General features: G+C 36.5%; 1 protein-coding gene across 1 annotated transcript in view; it reads left to right on the plus strand.

Annotated features, from left to right (window-relative positions):
• Positions 1–466: 466 nt before the first annotated feature.
• Positions 467–24,470, plus strand: part of stet (rhomboid serine protease stem cell tumor) — a 306,917-nt gene continuing 282,913 nt past the window's right edge. The window contains exon 1 of the mRNA XM_075306295.1: positions 467–1,031. The gene's annotated coding sequence lies outside the window, so the exon portion shown is untranslated. The remainder of the gene's footprint in view (positions 1,032–24,470) is intronic.

The raw sequence follows: 24,470 nt of genomic DNA on the forward strand, positions 1-24,470 counted from the left end.
TAAGCAGGAGGTCCCCCTCCCCGTCCAAATAACCATAACCTCCCCATGTAAATTTCAAGTAAATAGGAGAAGTTTAGTTTTTTTACCACATGATCACCCTCTGACAATTTCAAGTAAATCAGATCAGGCTTTTTCGAGCTTACCCGGAACATACAAGCAAACATATTTCGGATTTTATATGTAGATTTGTCGTATTAATTTTTTATTCACGTAGGGTGGTGGGGAGTACACAAATACCCCATTCGGAATGGCATACCTATTAAGGCCATGTAATCGTACAACAACCCCATTGCGGCCGAGTTTGCATGTTTTCCGTTATTGTCTTAATTGCCGGTTGTTTATGTTTTCGTTCTCGCTACTGGTGCATTAACAAAAAGTGGCATGGTGGTAACAACCCCTAAAGTTTTTCTTCACTGTGGCACTATTCTTATGGCACGTACATCTACCGCTTCAGTTGTCATTTTGATTCTAATCAGTCCGGTGGGGGTGTGCATAAGGTGTCTGTGTGCTGAGATTAAACAAAAATGTTCATATTTTTTTTCCAAATATTTAAGTGTTTAAGAAAATAATCTATTAATTTTTGTAATCCTAATACTTAAACCAAGCGCTGACCAGACACTTATAATTGAGAATCGCGTTGAGTTTTGGTACTGAAAACGGCGGTCAATGTACTTTCAATAGTTTTACAACAATTTTAATCAATGAAGGCGCCCTATTAATCAAAGGAACATAAAGAGGTTCTGTGAAAAATCTAACATAAAATATATCGAGGAGATTTAAAAGATTTCTTGTGCCATCATGGTGTAAAATGTTTGTCGGTGAATTAAAAGAAAATTTCTCATGTCCGGAATATAGCTGTAAACAAAGTTTGGATCTATAAGGAATTTAAAGCAGAAAATATAAATACAAAAATAAAAAAGGATACAATACGCCGGAGAGAGAGAGAGGGGAGAGAAAGAGTATTGCAAATTGGAGCGTGCGCATAACAGAACTACAACGTTTGCTGTAGGATACAACTGTCAAAGATACCGGTAATTATTTCTGTGTGTTTTGCTTTTGAGAATCATAACAAAAGGGTAAATAGAAACACATGGCACCTGTGTTTTTTTATGCTGACCACAAAGATGGATTATTATTTGGTGTATTCTCTACCGTTCTTTGGAAATTAGAAAAAGTAACCCTGGGGTTATAGAAACCATGATTTGTAATATAATATGTTTAATTCGTCTAGATCCTATACATATCCAAACCACATTTCAATAGAGTGGTGTATGGACATTCTTACACACTATACACAATCATAGCGTTTGTCGATGGACGAACGTATGGTTAGCTTAGGTTCCATATAGTGGTAGCCCGTTATTTTAGGTTAACTTATGCCATTCAGTCCATTGTAATTCCATATGTTGTGATCTTCTCTCTTATCAATGAGCGCTGCCTGATTCTATGTTTAGCTTTATAATAAGGGATATTCTTTTCATAGCTCAGTCCGAATGAGTCCTTAAAAACACTTAGTGAAGTATTTTATGCAATAAAACAATTAAATTTTACTATTGGCAAAAAGCTTGAAGAAGATGTAAAATAGACGTAGCTAAGCAAAATGCATAAATAAACCAGCGGAACTCGGCCAGTTTACTGTGTCACGATATTTTTCGTGAGTCGCAACATTTTTCGTGAGTCACGACATTTTCATGCGTGAGTACAAATTTTCTTTTCGTGAGGGTGAGTCCTACCAAACAATATCGTGCGTGAGTAACATTTTTCCGTCGTCAGTGTGCATGAGTAAAATATTACTCACGTGCACATCTCTAGTCCAAAATAAGGCCAAGGTTGTTTGCACACTCAACAAAGCGAATTTCCATACCCCTTAAGGAGTTGGGCTTAACCGTGGGAATTTTGCGTTCGTTGCAGTACATGACACTTTCACGATAAAACTCACGCTCACGATAAAAATCACACTCATGAAAAAATTCACTTTCACGATTAAATTCATGCTCACGCTTAATGCTATGTTTCCACTGACTCGTTTTTCCCACTTGTTTTTCCAAAACATTTCACCGTTCACACCGAGTAGAGATATTTTAGTTTGACAGTTACCATGGAAACTAGAAATTCCCATTTACTCCAGATTCAAATATATGCACCGTTTGTTCAAATAAATACAGCGACCACCAAGGAAAAAAATTGTTTAAGTCACACTCCTATAGGCTGACACACAATGAACACGCCTCTTAATTCTTCGTTATATTCTTGCTTTGAAAAAAGTTGTAATTATATGAGCCTGCACACAATAAATGTAAGCTTGGCGCCGAAGCTTCAAAAAAAGTTTACAATATTTTAACTTTTTGGGCTTTGGTAGGCTGTTTTGTTTTTGACGTTAAAAACATTTGTTGCTTCCAGGTTTGTAATTGAAAATATATATTTGTTTGTTTATGAAACGTGCATTGCGTTTTTTCTATGTGTGTTGGAAAAAATAAAGCCGCTTTAAAACAAAGAAAAAAGCTAAAGCATAACAGGTTGGCTGATAAGTCCCCGGTCTGACACATAGATGGCGTCGCTAGTATTAAATTTTTTATTATTTTTATATAGTACCAACCTTCAAATGATTCGTGTCAAAATTTGACGTCTGTAAGTCAATTAGTTTGTGAGATAGAGCGTCTTTTGTGAAGCAACTTTTGTTATTGTGAAAAAATGGAAAAATAAGGAATTTCGTGTTTTGATAAAATACTGTTTTCTGAAGGGGAAAAATGCGGTGGAAGCTAAAACTTGGCTTGATAATGAGTTTCCGGACTCTGCCCCAGGGAAATCAACAATAATTGATTGGTTTGCAAAATTCAAGCGAGGTAAAATGAGCACGGAGGACGGTGAACGCAGTGGACGCCCGAAAGAGATGGTTACCGACGAAAACATCAAAAAAAATACACAAAATGATTTTGAATGACCGTAAAATGAAGTTGATCGAGATAGCAGAGGCCTTAAAGATATCAAAGGAACGTGTTGGTCATATCATTCATCAATATTTGGATATGCGGAAGCTCTGTGCAAAATGGGTGCTGCGCGAGCTCACATTTGACCAAAAACAACAACGTGTTGATGATTCTGAGCGGTGTTTGCAGCTGTTAACTAGTAATGAGTTTTCCGTCGATATGTGACAATGGATGAAACATGGCTCCATCACTACACTCCTGAGTCCAATCGACAGTCGGCTGAGTGGACAGCGACCGGTGAACCGTCTCCGAAGCGTGGAAAGACTCAAAAGTCCGCTGGCAAAGTAATGGCCTCCGTTTTTTTGGGATGCGCATGGAATAATTTTTATCGATTATCTTGAGAAGGGAAAAACCATCAACAGTGACTATTATATGGCGTTATTGGAGCGTTTGAAGGTCGAAATCGCTGCTAAACGGCCCTATATGAAGAAGAAAAAAGTGTTGTTCCACCAAGACAACGCACCGTACCACAAGTCATTGAGAACGATGGCAAAACTTCATGAATTGGGCTTCGAATTGCTTCCCCACCCACCGTATTCTCCAGATCTGGCCCCCAGCGACATTTTCTTGTTCTCAGACCTCAAAAGGATGCTCGCAGGGAAAAAATTTGGCTGCAATGAAGAGGTGATCGCCGAAACTGAGGCCTATTTTGAGGCGAAACCGAAGGAGTCCTACCAAAATGGTATCAAAAAATAGGAAGGTCGTTATAATCGTTGTATCGCTATTGAAGGGAACTATGTTCAATAATAAAAACGAATTTTGACAAAAAAATGTGTTTTTCTTTGTTAGACCGGGGACTTATCAGCCAACCTGTTACGCCTGCTCTTTTCATTGTGTTTCGGCCTTATGTTCTTCAAAGGCTTTGTTAATTCGTTTTTTCTATGAAATTTATATCCATAATTCGACATATAGTTTGAAAAGAGTTTGCTCAGTCAGAGCCTATTCCAAACTGACGTCTTTTTGAGGAAAACTTGTGTTATGAACATGATTTTTTGTATGGGGAAAACGACTCGTTTTGAAACGATGATAAAGGGAAAACATTTCAAACCCCACCGTGGTCCAATGGTTAGCATGCCCGCCTTGCATACACAAGGTCGTGGGTTCGATTCCTGCCAAAAAGTTTTTCAGCGGTGGATTATCCCACCCCACACTGAAAAAAATATTTACGTGATATTAAAGATTTCGCAACCTAAATTTTAGGATGCGAAATTTACAAAATATTAAGGACAAATTTCTGTAAAATAATGAAATTTTAATTAAAATAAAGTTTATAATCTTTGCTTCAAAAATTTTTTCATTAAATTTAGGACACAAATTTTGTAAATTTGCGTCCCTCCGTTAAAGTCGCATGTCTTTGAACTAAGGCTAATTTTCCTTAAAGTAATGAAACACATTTTTGATTTAAAGAAATTGTCCTTAAATTAACTGAAATATTGAAACTTTAGATTTAAGATAAAAACGCTTCAAATATAGGCTAACCCCCATTTTCATAAAGCTCCGTTAGTGCTCCGTTAACTAACCAACTTTTAAACCGTATTATGGCCGAAGCTGTCATCTTGCATATATATTCCATATGCCAGTTAGGAACTTAACTGACGAAAATTTTTCAGTTAAAGTTAACTGGAGAGAAGATATTTGCAATTTACTTTCTGTTAACTGGCAGTTAAAGCCTAACGGAGCTACATGAAAATGGCCGTAAGACTTATTTTGAAGATTTAGCATCTTTCGTTTAAAGTTTTTTTGGAATTAAGAAAACATTTTGAACGTTGATGTATCCGTTATAATTTGGATTTTTAAGGTGTCATTCGTTTGTACACGAATAGCTTTATGAATATACCGCGAAAAGTGAATGAAAATTCGATAAATGGAATTTCTATCTTAATTTTAATTTTATTGATCCTAGATATAAAGCCAGATAGATCGCTAAAAAATGTCTTTATTTTAAAGAAATCGCATCTTTGGCTCCAAGTATCTTTGGATCCAAGTAAACTTTTTTTTTGAGTGCAGTAATGGTGACATTTCTGAGTATTTCAAAGCTTCTCTGATTTCACTGCAATGTGGAACGCCCTTCGGACTCGGCTATAAAAAGTGGGTCCCTTGTCATTGAGCTTAACATGGAATCGGACAGCACTCAGTGATAAGAGAGAAGTTCACCAATGTGGTATCACAATGGACTGAATAGTCTAAGTGGGCCTGATACATCGGGCTGCCACCTAACCTAACCTAAACCCCTAAACTTGCTTGGTGAGAACGTTTTTTATAAAGAGAACTCTCTCGGTAATGTTTTCCAAAAAAACGTTAGGCTAAAAATTCGGTTTAAGATAACGATACTTACACTGAAAAAAAAAGATTGTCGTGAGGTCAATGATTTTTGCTTAGAATAGAAGACGCATCTCTTTGATATAAAGCTTTTTTCCTTGTCCAAAAGTCGATAAACCTTTCAACGAAGTCGTTTTGTCCTCATGGTTAGGTGATTCGACTTAAAATTGAGTATCCTAACTTGAAAGAAAATTTCCTTCAACAAAGGTCAACTTGGCTTTAATACTTCTGAAAAAATCTTAAAAATTAATGAAATAGTCTTCAAATTTGTTGAGATTTTGCTGAAAAGCTTTTAAAAATAGGAAATGTTTTTTAACACGTCATAAGCATTTGTCTGACAAAAAAAAATTTAAAGTTCTTCCTACGTCGTCACTTTTAAAAATGCTATTCTAGAAATGGACTTAATTTTCAGGCTAGTATTATTCAAAAAATCTTTACGTAGAGATAAAAGTCAAAAAAGATATGAACAACTTTGTAAGTTTTCCCCTAATTTTTAAAATGAAATCCGAAATACTGAAATAGCATCACATCTGAAGAACTAATGCGAAATTAATGCAGCGGATGCTTAATAAGATGATATCCGCCCTATGACCATTAGCGTAGCTAGACAATTTTCCTAGGGGGGCTATAGCCCCCCTAGCTAAAACTTTATAGACTGAACTTATAGGTTCAACTAATGTTTTATTTCATAAAATTTAATAAAAAATAGACATCAAAATAACTCGAGAATCAATTTATAATAAAGCAACTAAAAGTACCCTACGGGAAATTGGTGCAAATTGTGAAATAAAATTTAGTGAAATAAAATTATCAGAATAACCTTTTGTTCGATATATTTCAATTTTTTTTTTTAATTTCGGGTTCGATTAGGAGCCCAAAGAAAGAAGATTTCTAAGAGTTTGTCCGAGACTGGTTCCTGAGGACCTGTTTATGGGTTGCTCCTGCTAAATTGTCCCAGGACGTGTCCTTTGGGATGAGTCCAAGACGCGTGCGAAAATGTAAGTTTACTCCGTCAATGACAAACCCATGTTAAAGTGGACGGTCCCTTCCATACGTTTTGATCAGAACTGGGACTGGTCCATACACACCAGGGACTAGTCCTGTACCAGTTCTGTGGTTGATCCATTTCCCGTAGGGTAGTTCCACACTTTTCCCAGCAAAAAATTGGGAGTTGTTCTAAAGGCACAACTTTAAAAGCACTTCCAAAAATGTCCTCACAAAGAAGTTAACTATTTTACCTACACAGAAAGTTTTTTTACTTCATTTTTTTTATATTTTAATGCGTAAATTTTTGTTTTCTTTTTTCAAATAGTTTAAAAAAAGAGTAAAAGAGTAAGTAAGAGTGTACCACTTCCAGACCCAAAAAGAACATTTTCATTTCTTTTTGGCGACGCTTTTTTGCAGCATTATTTAGATATTAATTTATGAAAGAATAGTTCTAATATCAATTACCATTTTTTATTCAACTAGGTTAGGTTAGGTTAGGTTAAAGTGGCAGCCCGATTAAGATTCAGGCTCACTTAGACTATTCAGTCCATTGTGATACCACATTAACTAAAAGTACCTATTACATATGGGCACTTCTAGTTTTAACCGCTGAACCTTCTTGATTATTTTTCTTTGTTGAACCAACCAGATTGTTCCAAAAATATTAGCAGACTTCTTAAGTTAACGTTTTCCAGATCCGCCAGTAATCTGAAGCTATATGCTCCTAAAAGTTGCTTGCGCTTTACACAAAATGCAGGACACTCACACAAGAGGTGTTTAATTGATTCTTTTTCCTCCGCATCATGACAGCTCATACAATAGTCATTATACTTCGCGCCAATAGTTTTTGCAAAATCTCCTATCAGGCAGCGACCCGTTATAGCAGATATCAGGAGTGATACCTGACGTCTCGAGAACATTAGCATATCTAGTGTGCGGTTTAAGTTGAAATGGGGCCATATTTGCTTGGTGTCGTTACAACCCTTGCAATTCTCCCATCGAACATTTGCCATCATAACAGCCTTCTCACGCAGCATGAGCTTGCAGGTAGCTAGGGGCATACCAACAAATTCTAGTTCCCCTGGAATATGTAAGGTAGTCCCTAGCCTTGCCAACTCATCCGCTTCGCAGTTCCCCGGAATGTTCCTATGGCCAGGCACCCATATTAGGTGAATATTGTACTGCTCAGCCATCTCATTGAGAGATTTGCGGCAATCAATGTCCGTTTTCGAGTTGAGGAACACAGAGTCCAAGGATTTTATTGCAGGTTGACTGTCTGAGTATATATTAATGCCCACATTTTTTGGAACATTACTTCTCAGCCAATTCGCCACCTCTCTTATTGCTAATATTTCAGCCTGAAAAACACTACAGTGATTAGGTAATCTTTTCGATATTTGAAGTTCCAGATCATTAGAATATACTCCGAAACCCACTTGTCCATCCAATTTGGAGCCATCAGTGTAGAAATCTATATATTCTTTATTCCCCGGGGTATGTGTGCACCACGCCTCACTGTTGGGGATTAGAGTCTCAAACTTTTTGTCGAAAAGTGGACTCGCCAAAGTGTAATCCACTACGTTAGGCACATCTGACATTATTTTGAGGACAGAACTGTGACCGTAACCATTTTCCGACCACAGCGATAGTTCGCGCAACCGCACAGCCGTTGTTGCAGCTGACTGTTTGGCCAAAATGTCTAAAGGCAATAGATGCATCATGACATTAAGGGAATTTGTTCCTGTCTTGCTGAATGCGCCTGAAATACACAAACACGCCATACGCTGAACTTTATCTAAACCAGTCGGTTTCTGAAGTGCCGGCCACCAGACTACAACACCATATAGCATTATAGGTCTAACCACTGCCGTGTATAGCCAATGCACAATTTTTGGTTTTAGTCCCCACTTTTTTCCTATTGCCTTTTTGCACGAGTACAAAGCTACAGTTGCCTTCCTCGCCCTTTCTTCAATATTAAGCTTAAAGTTCAGCTTCCTGTCCAAAATAACGCCAAGGTATTTTGCACAATCACCAAAGGGAATTTCAATACCCCCTAAGGAAATAGGCCTAACCGTGGGAGTTTTGCGATCTTTGCAGTACATGACTAATTCTGTCTTTGCAGGATTTACCCCAAGACCATTGTCTTTCGCCCATTGTTCAGTCATCCGGAGGGCCCTCTGAATAATATCTCTGATTGTGGATGGGAATTTTCCCCTTACTGCCAGAGCTACATCATCTGCGTATGCCACCACTTTTATCCTTTCTTTTTCTAGAGTAACCAGAAGGCTATTTATAGCAACATTCCAAAGAAGAGGTGATAGAACTCCTCCTTGGGGAGTGCCTCTGTTCACATACTTTTGTATGTTTGCTTGTCCTAGTGTGGCTGAAATACGTCTCTTCATTAGCAGTTCGTCTAACAGCCTGAGTATACATGGATCAACATTCAGAGTTGTCAGTCCATTTAATATCGAGCTCGGATGGACATTATTGAACGCCCCTTCGATGTCTAGAAACGCCACGATTGTGTATTCTTTGACAGATAGTGAGCTTTCAATAAAGCTGACTAGTTCATGTAGTGCGGTCTCAGTAGACCTGCCCTTCGAGTATGCATGCTGTCGTTTCGAGAACAAACTTGAATCGATGCTAGTTCTAAGATAAATATCTATCTTCCTCTCCAGAGTCTTAAGTAGGAATGAGGATAAACTGATTGGTCGGAAATCCTTCGCCCTCGATTGAGAGGCTTTTCCCGCTTTAGGTATGAAAACGACTTTTGTTTCCCTCCACTTTCCTGGGATACATGATAAGTTGATACATCCTTTATATATCACCGACAACCAGGGGATAATTTTGTCAGTTACAGCTTGTAACTCCGCCGGAGTAATTCCATCAGGTCCAGGGGATTTGAATGGTCCAAAGCTATTTAGCGCCCATCTTATTCTAGTTTCCGACACAATGGCCTCGACAGGAAACGACCGCTGAACAACTGTGGCACCGCCAGTAAGTGGTTCAACCGTCTGATTTCCAGGAAAATGTGTGTCCAATAGTACCTCCAGCGTCTCCTCACTGCACGTTGTCCAATTGCCCTCCGATGTTTTAATGAAACCTGGAGCGGAGTTGGTGGATGCTAGAACCTTCCGTAGTCTGGAAGCCTCGGACGTATTCTCAATACTGCTGCAGTAAGCATTCCAAGAGTTATGCTGAGCCTTTCTCAGTTCTCGCTCGTATCCTCTCAGATTCTTCTTGTAAGCGTCCCAGTCCTCAGGGGCTCTGGTGGACTTTGCCTTGTTAAAGAGCTTCCTGCAGGATTTCCTCATATTACTTATTTCCGTAGACCACCATGGTGGTCGATGTTTCCCCCTTGGCTTTCCTCTAGGGCATGCAGCTTTCAGTGAGATGTTGAAGGCCTTAGTAATCCGCTCCACTGCGTGTTCGATATCTTGCACACTTCTCATATTTGTCTCTGTTATTTCCGGTATCATCATATTGAACGATTCCCTATACCTATTCCAGTCAGCTTTCCTAACATTTGGCGGAAATATGATCTTGGTGATATGAACATCAAATTTGAAACTGATGTAGCGATGATCTGAGAAGCTGTGTTCACTTAAAACCTGCCACTCAGATATCATTTCATTCAGTTCTTGCGAGGCCAAGGTGATGTCCAAAACCTCTTGCCTGTTTTTAGTGACAAAGGTTGGGACATCTCCCTTGTTGCAAACTACCAGATTAGTACGCAAAATAAACTCTATTAGCGACTCTCCCCTTGCATTAGTATCACTACTTCCCCATATACTATGATGTGCATTCGCATCGCATCCCATAATGAGTTTCGTCTTTGTTTTCAGTGACTCCTCCACTAAGGTCTTAACGGCATATGGAGGCATCTCCCTGTCATGTCCCATGTAGACCGAAGATACCCAATATTTGCATTTGGCTATTTCTAAACTTGCAACGACAGTGTCTGTATTGCACATTGAAGGAAGCAGAAACAAGTTGAGCTCGTTTTTAGCAACTATACAGGCTCGATTTACATCATTACCAGTATACTGCAATAGTTTGAACCCCGGAGTACTTAATTCACATATTTTGTTTCTATAAACATATGGTTCTTGAATAAGAACTATGTCTATGTCCCCTTTCATCAGGAGAACTTTTAAGGCAGCACATGCAGCCTTACAATGATGAAGATTTATCTGGAGGATCCGTAGGACCATCGAGATTTTCAACAACCGTCACATCAGCCGTTTCAATCGAGTCATCAAGAATGTCCTCTTCAGAGATATCGGTGACTCTCGCAATAACCATAGGTTCAACTTTGGTGAGTTCTGAGGCAGTAGAAGCCTCCTCACGCATACGGTATCTATCCATGTCTTCAAATGTCTTGGTATCCCCCTCGACTTCGCAAGAGGATCCGCTTACTTCTGATTCAGACAGAGGCTTGTCCATTTCTGAATCCTTTAGCTGATCGTTTTTATACACCTTCATTTGGATATAATGAAAGCCATAACATACACGGCCCTGGGACTTTGCTAGATGTGGCAAAGACTGAGTGTTCAATATAAACACTGCATGCCGTCTTGGCCCATCCACTTCATCCAAACGGCCAACCTTCCAATCAGCTGTTGGAAGATCTGGATTGCATTGTTTCAGTCTATTTAAAATAGATTCAGGGTCAGGAGGGTTTGCAGGTATCCACGCATGTGCTCTTGGTCTAGCCGGTATGTCTTTCTTCTCGACTAACTCTAGAGCAGCTCCTTCCCAAACTTCACCAATTAGTATCAGAGCAGCTTTAAAACATTCTATAGTGGACTGACTTTTGCTTGAACTTGCCGGTTGTGTTTCTGAGACCTCTGCGATATTTTGGAGTTTCACATTGATCCGGAAGATTGGAAGCAGCGGGGATTGTTGGCCTGGGTAGATTTGTTGATGGACTTTCGTGGTGGCTGAGGCGGTGGAGTGTTTTTTGTCGGGTGAGCTGTTTTGTTGCAATTTTTTACAATTTTTTGTGGCAAAAATTATGATAATCACTGGAAGGCACTAAAATTGCACACACACAAATAATAAGATTTATGAATATCAGCTGTGCTCTTCCTTCAAACACGCAGCTGACAACTCAATCGATTATCGATAATAAGCCAACAGTGAAGGCAATAACATTTGTTCCTAAATCAGTACATTTGTACGAACGTACACACGGAATTTTTTACTTGCGCCCCAATATATGCAAAAAATTTTAAAAAGTTAAAAGAACGTTCTAACGATCGGATGGAAAACCAGATTAGTACACCGAAAAGAAAACTATTGGATACTTCGCCTGAGAAACAAAACCTTGCAAAAAAACTGAATATGGAAACCACTGACCTAATTGTATTAATTAGGGACACTATTAATTCAAATTTGGATGAAAAATTGAAAAATCTCCCGACCAAATCCGACTTTGAGGAGTTAAAGAGTGAATTGAGTTCTGTAAATACTGAAATACATTCCTTGAAAACAGAAAATAACTGGCTAAAAGAACAGATACAAAAAGTTACAGTGCAAAATGAGAATCACAAAAAGGAAATAAAATGGCTAAAACAGCAAGTCACATCAAAAAAACTATTTATTAAGGGATTATCTATAAATACTTCGCCCATAAACGAAGTTAGAAAACTGTTCCATGATACAATGGATACTAAGCCACATATTGTTGAAGTGAGAAAACTTTATGAGGGCAAAAATACAATGTCTGTTGTGGTAGAATTATCATCTCATGATTCAGTAAATGAAGTGTTAAAGAAAACAGGTAAACTGGCCGGAACCAGGATTTCGATAGAAAGAGATTTGGATCCCACAAGACAAGAGATGAAAAAGAAATTTGTATGGCTAAGAAAGAAAATTTTGTCTATTAGTAAGGAGCACAAAATTGTTATAAGGGATGATAAGATGAAGATAAAAGGTTCAGTATTCAGATGGGACGAAAATAATAAGTTAATGTCTGGCAAAATGGATGGGTACATTGAATTGAAGAAATTATATGGAAATAAAATTGATGAAATGTCCATTAATCCTGATGATGAATGCAATGATTATGTAGCAAAAAACTGAATGCAAATCCTGATTGTATAAACATTGCAGATGAAGTCCCGCATGAATTGAAAATAAATCTTTCTATCTTAGCTTATAATATAAACGGATTACAAAATAAATATCTATATCCATCCTTTTTTGAATATGTTTGCGAATTTAAAATATTTATCCTAATTGAAACTCACTTAACAGCAGAGAATCTTGAAAGAGCAACATCATATTTTAGAGGCTTTCATTTATACTCTTTGGGTGCGAAAAAGATCAACAGAAGTGGAAGAGCAATTGGTGGTATATTGGTAGGGGTGAGCACACAATTGTCAGAAAACGGAATAACAATTAGCAATATGAAACTGGGAGAAATAATAGTAATTAAACTCAGGGTAAATAATACTTGCATTAACCTCATTCCAATATATTTGAGACCAGGAAGTTGGGACACTAATTTTAATGAGCTGTTGGATGTTTTTCTAAACAATAATATTGAAAACCCTATAGTTATTGGGGATTTCAATGCGAGAATTGGTGAATTTCAACAAGATATAGATACCATCTACAAAACATATTTCAATGCTGGGAGTAAGCATAGAAAATCTAAGGATAAAACGTATAATCGAAATGGGAAGCAATTAATTGAATTCTTTATTAATAATAATATAGTAGTTCTAAATGGTAGAACAAATGGAGATGAAGATGGAAATCTAACATACATGAGCACTTTGGGAGAATCAGTCATAGATTTATGCGGTGTCAGTAATGAACTACTAAAATATGTGGAATCATTTCGAGTTGAGAGCAATATTTATTCAGATCATATGCCAATTATAATCACAGTCAATATATCTGATTCGGAGTTAAATAAAAAGCCACTAAAATTATTACCAAAAGAAATATGGAATGAGAAATCTAAGAAAAAGTTTCAGGAAAATTTACAACAGAAGTCGGAAATATTGTTACAAAACATCGAATATATTCCTTTAAATGAGCTGTCACAAACGATTAAACAATCCAATAATATAATAAAGCGGACAAAAAATACATTCGAGCTGAAGAGTAAGTGGTATGATTATAAATGTAAGAGGGCAAGAAACGAAAGCATCAAACTCCTTAATGTATATAGAAAAACGGGAAAACTACAAGATAGAGAAGGGTACGTAAAAGCACAGAAGAACTACAAGCAAATTTGCAATAAAAGCAAGCACCAGCACTTTAATAACCTTATTTCGAAAATAAATACAATTAATAGCCAGAAAGAGTGGTGGAGTTGTGCTAAAGAAATAAGAAACCAGACACATCATGTTGGCGCTGGGATAACAGCTATAGAATTTGCGAAATACTTCGAAATTTTATTAAATCAACCTTCTTCAAAGTCGGTAGTGCACTACGCACCCCCATTTAGACATATACCATACCTGGACGACCCAATATCAATGTCTGAATTGAAAAGTATTTTGAAAACACTCAAACTGAACAAAGCCCCGGGAGAAGATAGAATCCCCTATGAATTTATAAAGAATGCTCCATATAACTTCCATACGTTGCTTCTCAAATCGTATAATATGGCTTTTAATAATTGTGAAATAGATGAATCCTTTACCAAAACTATAATATTCCCAATTCACAAGAAGGGAAATGTTAATGAGACTAACAACTACCGTGGAATTGCATTCTCGAACTGTATTGTAAAAGTACTAATGGGTATACTCAATCAAAGACTGCTCAACTGGGTAGAGTCGCAGAAAGTTTTAACGGAATACCAGGCTGGTTTTAGGAGAGGATATTCAACTATTGACAATATTTACAATCTTTCATCGATAGTAAGTCTCAAATTTCAAGAGAAGAAGAAGATATATGCTTTTTTTGTAGATTTCAAGGCAGCATTTGACAAAATATCAAGGCAAGCATTGATTTACAAATTATTTACAATGGGCATATCATACAAATTTGTAAAGTTTATTGAAAAAGTTTATTCAGAAACCAAATATGCAGTATGGACAGGGGAAGAGTTCTCTGAATATTTCAAAACGACCGATGGATTAAAGCAAGGCTGTCTACTCTCTCCACTGCTATTTGCATTATATATCAACGATATACATGAAGAACTACAAGGTGGATTGTACTGTAATCAAATTAATATAAGGGTTTTGTTGTATGCCGATGATATGGTACTATTAGCTGATGATACAAACACAATGCAACATATGATTCTCAATCTAGAAAAATACTGTAGCAAATGGAATCTGGAAGTTAATATGACTAAATCTGAAATAATGGTTTTTAGAAAAAGTGGCCGACTTGGACAACATGATAACTGGTTGTACAATGGTGAAGAAATAAGGATAACTAAGGAATATAACTATTTAGGTGTGGTTTTCACACCGAAACTTAGTTTCATGAAGCATTTAGAAAAAAGGAATATGCAAGCCAAAAATGCCCTGAATACATCATGGGAATCCATTATGAATAATCCGCATGTACATTTAAATATGAAATGGAAAGTGTTTTTTGCCATATGTAGATCGATACAAAGTTATTCAGCGCAGGTTTGGGGCTTTGCCTATTTTGATGAAGTCGATAAGCTGCAAAGATTCTTCTTAAAAAAAATTCTGAAACTTCCCAAAAACACACCAAATTACGCTCTGATGCTAGAGACGGCAGCAGAGGAGAGTTACTTATACACCCTTAGACTGCATCTTAAATATATTCAAAGAATAATTGTGCACTATTCCGAAAGGCGACTACCAAAAATTTTAACTGAAATGATCTTCAATCAGAATCTCTTTTGGGCGAAAGAATTGAAGAACATGGCAACATCTCTTAATATTCGGTGGCCAGGCTCACAACCAACAGGGGAACAATGGAATGCATTTTTCAATGATCTATTAGTCTCAATAAAATTAAAAAATTTCCAAAATAATATTATAAGAAAGCAAAGTAGTGACCGGCTCTATAAACAACTGGACTTTTCTAGAGGACTTGCATACATAAACGATCAAAACTCTATGGAAAACATAATGTGGATATTTAGAGCGCGATGTGAAGTTCTACAGCTCAATGGAAATATGTATGGAGCTACGGACCGCGAGCAACTCTGTAATATTTGCAATCTACAAGAACGAGAATCAACAATACATTATATAGGCACATGCCCTGGTTTCAAAGAATATCGTATCGCATGTTTTCAGAAACACACATTAAGCGAGTCAGAATTAATTTTTATTTTAAATGGCGAAGGCTGCGACAACTGGAGCAATTTAATCAAATATTTGAAAACTACATGGAAATATAGGCAATTTCTAGTAAATAGTGAGAACCTTTAAATAAAATTACTTGGAGGCAGACGTTTTTTTTTATAAAACATTGTCTAAACTAAAATTTTTCTTTTTTTGCTATAAAGTTATGTAAGAAATTGAGTACATTACAACATTTTGTAAACAAATACCTTTATTCAATAAAAAGAAAGAAGAAATGTGAAACATTCTATAGACCTCTGGTCCTCAAATGCGACTAGCTTAAATCGTCCTTGATACCAACCAGCCTCTTGGTGTCGAGGATCTGGGCCGGGAAACTTTTCCAGCACCTGTGAGTAGACGCCAGACAAAGCATTCTCAATTTCCCCCCATTTTTGCTTTGGAACCATACCGTCCAATGCTCCTTTATTTATGATAGCCATCACAAGGCTGTCTTTAGCAACTGAGGCAAACGATCGTTGATCCCTTTTGGAGGATGGCAGCTCATCCGGTGATCGTTCCCTTTTTCCAGCCTCAAGAATTCCTTGAGCCCATTTTAAGGAATCGCTTTGTTTAGCCGACAACGTGCTTGGGTCGACTGATCCTAATTTCTTTAGGATAAACAAAGCATTTCTGCGTTCTTTGAATCTCTTTCGTGAGGGATTACCTCCTTTTGATGCCGTTACCTTGGAAAAGGTCCGACTTGTCAAATTGTCGCCACCTGTCGACCCGTCTACAGGTCGACTAATTGGGCCTAACTCTTGGTCATTGCCCAAATTTATAACTCCAGTCGATACCCGTCCACTGGGCCCTGAAGTTAGCAACCCAGTGGATGTCTTTGAATTTCTCTGCATGGTGGTCTAATATCCCACCACACTTGAAATTCGTAGTAGGTACTTATTACGATGATTTTATCCGCTATTAAAAAACACGTCCGTTCCGTTCGACGGTTGAATAATATTATTCAACTAAAGCATAAGTTCAACCACAGCTTTATTTCATAAATATCAGAATATCAGACTTCTACCACAACCCAAGTAATTCGATTGTGCATGAAAGTCTTTAGTGGAACTTTGTGCGTTGTACGAGTATATACTTGCTTAATTTTTATAAAAATGTAAAATCGTAAATAGGTTTTCAAATTCTGGGGGGGGGCTAAAATTTTTCTGGGGGGGTCTAAGCCCCCTCCCCAGAGGCCTTCCTACGCTTATGCCTATGACAACCCAGCAAAAAAAATTTGGAAGTTCTTCTAAAGGCACAACTTTAAAAGCACTTCCAAAAATGTGCTTTTCAGGCTAGTATTATTCAAAAAATCTTTACGTAGAGATAAAAGTCAAAAAAGATATGAACAACTTTGTAAGTTTTCCCCTATTTTTTAAAATGAAATCCGAAATACTGAAATAGCATCACATCTGAAGAACTAATGCGAAATTAATGCAGCGGATGCTTAATAAGATGATCTCCGCCCTATGACAACCCAGCAAAAAAAATTTGGAAGTTCTTCTAAAGGCACAACTTTAAAAGCACTTCCAAAAATGTCCTCCGAAAGATGTTCTTTATTTTGACTGCACAGGAAGTAAATTAGAGTCAATTTTTTATAACTCACTTTTTTCGTATTTCGTATTAAAATATATCATTTTAACTTTTTTTTTGTTTCAAATAGGTTAAAAGCAGATTTAGAATTAATAAAATAAATAAAAAATGCTAAATCCATTCTGGAAAATTGCGAAGTTTTGAAAATATTTGATGGCGGACGTTCCAGACAAGCGTTAGAGATTGCAAAATTTTAAAAAATATTTATTTGTCAAACTATCACAACATCTCGTAATTCACATCCAAAATACTAAATTCGTATCACATCTTAAGAACATAAACGTAGGAAGGCCCCCCCCCACCTCAGAATTTTAAAACCAATTTACGATTTTCCATTGTTTTTAAATAAAATTAAACAAGTACACCCATAGAAAAATTATTACCATACGGTCTTAAATCGATACCGTAAGTTATTGATAGTTAGCCAACCCCGTATCAATACCGAATGGTACAGGCGGTACGCAAGGCATGAAAGTACCATTCGGTATTATGAAAATACCAAAATGGTATTAAAAATAATACCTAAGCGGTATTAATATTTATACCATTAAGTTATTGATATATAAACAGTGTGGTATTACCAAATAATACCAAAACGGTATTGGGTTTAATACAAACCCTGTATTTATTGTTATAATACATATTAGTTCAATAAAACACACGTAACAATGACTTTTCCTTTAATACATTTATAAAATACATAGTACATACACTTCACCACTTTTTTCATGAAAAATTATTCTTTGAATTTTCTGTCCCATCACAGGCTCTGTATGCCTCAAGCTGCCTGTTGTGAGATTTGGAAAGCTTTTGTATGTCTCTTACGTATCTAAATAATGAGATAATGGTTTCGAATTAGTAAACATTAATAATACTAAAACATTTTATACTTACGAATACTTCGCTATATCCACAAATTTAGTTTTTTCAGTCATCCTGTTTTCCAAGAAATATTGCAATTAACGTGTCTATTTACTCTATGTGAACAAACTAAACTACTAAGGCGACAACTTAGTTTTTAGCAGCGGCGACATATCATATGCTACGGGTATGTGATAGTTAATACCACAATAATACCGGATGTAAATGATTTGATAGAAAGTGGTATCAAAATTAGAAGGTAACGTGAACCAATCAATTAATACCAAATGGTAATGGCCACGTACCGCCTTTTTTCTACCAGTGTACATACACAAAGTTGCGCTAAAGTCTTTCATGCACAATGAAACTAAAGGGTGATTTGTTAAGAGCTTGATAACTTTTTTTTTAAAAAAAACGCATAAAATTTGCAAAATCTCATCGGTTCTTTATTTGAAACGTTAGATTGGTCTATGACATTTACTTTTTGAAGATAATTTCATTTAAATGTTGACCGCGGCTGCGTCTTAGGTGGTCCATTCGGAAAGTCCAATTTTGGGCAACTTTTTCGAGCATTTCGGCCGGAATAGCCCGAATTTCTTCGGAAATGTTGTCTTCCAAAGCTGGAATAGTTGCTGGCTTATTTCTGTAGACTTTAGACTTGACGTAGCCCCACAAAAAATAGTCTAAAGGCGTCAAATCGCATGATCTTGGTGGCCAACTTACCGGTCCATTTCTTGAGATGAATTGTTCTCCGAAGTTTTCCCTCAAAATGGCCATAGAATCGCGAGCTGTGTGGCATGTAGCGCCATCTTGTTGAAACCACATGTCAACCAAGTTCAGTTCTTCCATTTTTGGCAACAAAAAGTTTGTTAGCATCGAACGATAGCGATCGCCATTCACCGTAACGTTGCGTCCAACAGCATCTTTGAAAAAATACGGTCCAATGATTCCACCAGCGTACAAACAACACCAAAGAGTGCATTTTTCGGGATGCATGGGCAGTTCTTGAACGGCCTCTGGTTGCTCTTCACTCCAAATGCGGCAATTTTGCTTATTTACGTAGCCATTCAACCAGAAATGAGCCTCATCGCTGAACAAAATTTGTCGATAAAAAAGCGGATTTTCTGCCAACTTTTCTAGGGCCCATTCACTGAAAATTCGACGTTGTGGCTCGTTAGTAAGTCTATTCATGATGAAATGTCAAAGCATACTGAGCATCTTTCTCTTTGACACCATGTCTGAAATCCCACGTGATCTGTCAAATACTAATGCATGAAAATCCTAACCTCAAAAGAATCACCCTTTACTTGGGTTGTGGTGGCAGTTGGCGATGGTAGTATATAGGTTTATTTCTTAGCATTGCCTTCTAAATTGTTAGTTAGTTTCTTTATTATATGTGAATGCTTGAAGTCTAATATTTATGAAATAATGCTGTGGTTGAACTTCCACTCTTTGAGGAACTCATGTTCTATATCAAGGAGTCTAGAGCTGACCACGATCACAAATCTATTGATATAACAAGTAAGGAAAGTCTAAAGTCGGGCGGGGCCGACTATATTATACCCTGCACCACTCCGTAGATCTAAATTTTCGATACCATATCACATCCGTCATATGTTTTGGGGGGCTATATATAAAGGTTTGTCCCAAATACATACATTTAAATATCACGCGATCTGGACAGAATTTGATAAACTTTTACAAAATCTATAGACTCAAAATTTAAGTCGGCTAATGCACTAGGGTGGAACACAATGTTAGTAAAAAAAATATGGGAAACATTTAAATCTGAAGCAATTTTAAGGAAACTTCGCAAAAAATTATTTATGATTTATCGCTCAATATATATGTAATAGAAGTTTAGGAAAATTAGAGTCATTTTTACAGCTTTTCGACTAAGCAGTGGCGATTTTACAAGGGAAATGTTGGTATTTTGACCATTTTTGTTGAAATCAGAAAAACATATATATGGGAGCTATATCTAAATCTGAACCGATTTCAACCAAATTTGGCACGCATAGCTACAATGCTAATTCTACTCCCTGTGCAAAATTTCGACTAAATCGGAGTTAAAAATTGGCCTCTGTGGTCATATGAGTGTAAATCGGGCGAAAGCTATATATGGGAGATATATCAAAATCTAAACCGATTTCAACCAAATTTGGCACGCATAGCTACAATGCAATTCTACTCCCTGTGCAAAATTTCAACTAAATCGGAGTTAAAAATGATCTCTGTGGTCATATGAGTGTAAATCGGGCGAAAGCCATATATGGGAGATATATCTAAATCTGAACCGATTTCAACCAAATTTGGCACGCATAGCTGCAATGCTAATTCTACTCCCTGTGCAAAATTTCAACTAAATCGGAGCAAAACATTGGCCTCTGTGGTCATATGAGTGTAAATCGGGCGAAAGCTATATATGGGAGCTATATCTAAATCTGAACCGATTTCAACCAAATTTGGCACGCATAGCTACAATGCTAATTCTACTCCCTGTGCAAAATTTCAACTAAATCGGAGCAAAAAATTGGCCTCTGTGGTCATATGAGTGTAAATCGGGCGAAAGCTATATATGGGAGCTATATCTAAATCTGAACCGATTTCAACCAAATTTGGCACACATAGCTATAATGCTGATTCTACTCCCTGTGCAAAATTTCGACTAAATCGGAGCAAAAAATTGGCCTATGTGGTCATATGAGTGTAAATCGGGCGAACGATATATATGGGAGCTATATCTAAATCTGAACCGATTTCAATCAAATTTGGCATGCATAGCTATAATGCTAATTCTACTCCCTGTGCAAAATTTCAACTAAATCGGAGTTAAAAATTGGCCTCTGTGGTCATATGAGTGTAAATCGGGCGAAAGCTATATGGGAGCTATATCTAAATCTGAACCGATTTCAACCAAATTTGGCATGCATAGCTATAATGCTAATTCTACTCCCTGTGCAAAATTTCAACTAAATCGGAGTTAAAAATTAGCCTCTGTGGTCATATGAGTGTAAATCGGGCGAAAGCTATATATGGGAGCTATATCTAAATCTGAACCGATTTCAACCAAATTTGGCACGCATAGCAACAATGCTAATTCTACTCCCTGTGCAAAATTTCAACTAAATCGGAGTTAAAAATTGGCCTCTGTGGTCATATGAGTGTAAATCGGGCGTAAACTATATATGGGAGCTATATCTAAATCTGAACCGATTTCAACCAAATTTGGCACGCATAACTACAATGTTAATTCTACTCCCTGTGCAAAATTTCAACTAAATCGGAGGAAAAAATTGGCCTCTGTGGTCATATGAGTGTAAATCGGGCGAAAGCTATATATGGGAGCTATATCTAAATCTGAACCGATTTCAACCAAATTTGGCACGCATAGCTATAATGCTAATTCTACTCCCTGTGCAAAATGTCAACCAAATTGGAGGAAAACTCTGGCTTCTGGGACCGTATTAGTCCATATCGGGCGAAAGATATATATGGGAGCTATATCTAAATCTGAACCGATTTCAATAAAATTTTGCACATTTGACTATACTACTAATTGTACTCCCTGTGCAAAATTTCAACCAAATTGGGGTAATACTCAGACTTCTACGGCCGTATAAGTGCATATCGGGCGAAAGATATATATGGGAGCTATATCTAAATCTGAACCGATTTCTATTTTGACCCAAAACACATACTTGTGCCAAATTCGAAGTCGATTGGCCTTAAATTACTACCTAATCCCTTGGTTACAAAAATGTGTTCACGGACAGACGGAAATGGCTATATCGACTCAGGAACCCACCCTAAGCATTTTTGTCAAAGAAACCATAACTTAAAATACCCTGTTCCACAGTGTGGCGCAGGGTATAAAAATGCGCTATTTATACTAAATTGACAAAGATCTGTATATATAGTAGTTATGGTCATCACATTCACATCATAGAAAAGAAAACTGCACAATTAAAGTAAACGTGTTGATTTTTCCATTTATTTTTAATAGAAAACCTTCAAGGCCAATGTATTTTATTTAGCACCAAACTTAGATAATGTAAATCATATCCCGAGTCAAATTTATCATTTATTATCAATAAACGCAAATAATTAAAATTCACTTTTGCACATCAGCTGATTTTTATACCCTAAACCACATAGTGGTCAGGGTATAATAAGTTTGATCGGCCAAAAAATGTGCCTACCAGAAATATTGATTTTAGACCCCATAAAATATATACCGATTGACTCAGAATCACCTCCTGAGTCGATCTAGCGCTTGGTGTCCGTCCGTCCATCCGTCCGTCCGTCTGTCCATGTATTTGTTGTTCACAGGATTCCGGTCGCAATTATTAACCGATTTTGATGAAATTTGGTAGAGGGAGTTTTTTGGGCACAAGGACGAACGCTATTGAATTTGGAAGAAATCGGATCAAATTTAGATATAGCTCCCATATATATGTATCGCCCGATTTCGACAAATGGGGTCACGGTGCTCGGTTTTTCAAACGGATCGTCACCAAATTTGGCAAAAGGTAATCTTTTCCATCGCCCTTCAAGTCTGCAAAATTTTATCCAAATCGGTTCAGATTTAGATATAGCTCTCATATATATGTATCGCCCGATTTTCCCAAATTTGGCCACAAAACCTTTATTTATCAAAGTTGGCTAAATATAATCTTCTGTAGCACTAACTATATGTGCAAAAAATCATCGAAATCGGTTCAGATTTAGCTATAGCTCCCATATATATGTACCGCCCGATTTTTCTAAATTTGGCCATAAAACCCTTACACCCTCAAAAAAAATCGCTTCTTTAACATATGTTCCAAACATATTTTGCAGGAAGCACATATATTATTGCATACTGCCGAAACATTAATATGTTTGTTTTATGTGAACATATTATATGTTTGGAAGCATTTTGAGCCAAAAATATTATATGCTTGGAAGAATTTTTCCCAAACACGATTGTGCTCATTCCCTAACATACTCGTAATTTTCACTTCCACGAATTTTTTTAGTTATTGGCACCTTTCTCTGTAATACAAATAATGTTGAAGAAATTATTCACTTTTATAAATTTTTTAAATTTTACCTTTCGCCTGCACGGAGAATCGAACCGAGGACCATACAGTTTGTAAGCCAACACACTATCCACTGGGCTACGTAGCTGTTATAGTCACCAGTAGATAATTATCGTTTTAAGTTACATTTATGTAGCATAGTTTGCAGCGCCCACGAGCCTATGCAAACATAACATTATTTAACAGAAACATACATTTGTTTGCTACGTGGAGCAGTGGTTAGCATGTCTGCCTTGCATGCAAAGGGTCGTGGGTTCAATCCCTGCTCCGACCGAACATTTTTTTTTGTTTTTTTTTTTTTTTTAATTTACACATTTATATTTATACTATATTAATTTTTTTTTTAAATGAAACTTCGAAATGTGCGTTATTAAAGATTTATAGTCAGTAACAGTGCTTGATATAAACGAAATTGACTGATTTTTGGATAAAATATTATTTTTTATTGCAAAAATAACAATCTTGTAATAAAAAACTGTTTTTGTACAAAACTTTAAAATTTGGAAGGAATTCAAAAACTAACAAAAGAAGAACGTGGAGTCGAGTATAAACATACATACATAATTTTATAATATAAACATAAATTTATTTAGGAGTGAACAGTTTTTTACTAGCATTTAACACCATCGCTCTAAAATTCCTTTTATTTTTCTTTAATAATTCATTTTAAAGAAAATAAACTTTTTAAATTGTTTTAGCTGTAAAATTCGAACTTAATGCCCGCTTTTATATTTGATGGTGTCCGTCAACTCCTCGTGGACTACATTTTAATAAAGAGGAACTAAAGTTTGTTTTTTTACATTTTACTGTGTAATTTTTCACTATTTCCTCCTTATTTCATTTTACTGTCCCAACTCTAAAAAGAGTATAGTGCCCTTTCGTTATTTTTATGAAGACCCCTGATTTCTTTTAACGAACCAAGAAAAAAATTGTGCCCATAATGCCAAAATGATAAACAAAACACATGTCCACACATACATAAAATGCTGCTCTCAAGGCGAAAATATAAGCTGTTTGTTTTTCAAATGTCTATTCTCTTGGTTCAGAATGTATATTCTCTTTATTCAAATTAAATAATATTTAGACTTAAACATATCAAATTTTTGGCCTTATCATAAAACAGTTTTCCGAAACAACATACAAGCGGTTTCACAGAAATTGTTCTCTTTTGACTCTTTTGCTGTGTTATATTGATATCTTTCGTCAACTCTCCCGGTTTCCATCTCTATTTCTCTCTATACTCTCTCTGTCGCTTTGAATAAAATATCACAACATATGTATGTTTAGTCGAAATTTGTAAATTTTTATATGTTTGTATTCACACATATGATTTTTATGAAACA

This window comes from Haematobia irritans, chromosome 4 (genome assembly GCF_050003625.1).
Source record: "Haematobia irritans isolate KBUSLIRL chromosome 4, ASM5000362v1, whole genome shotgun sequence".
Classification (NCBI taxonomy): Eukaryota; Metazoa; Arthropoda; class Insecta; order Diptera; family Muscidae; genus Haematobia; species Haematobia irritans.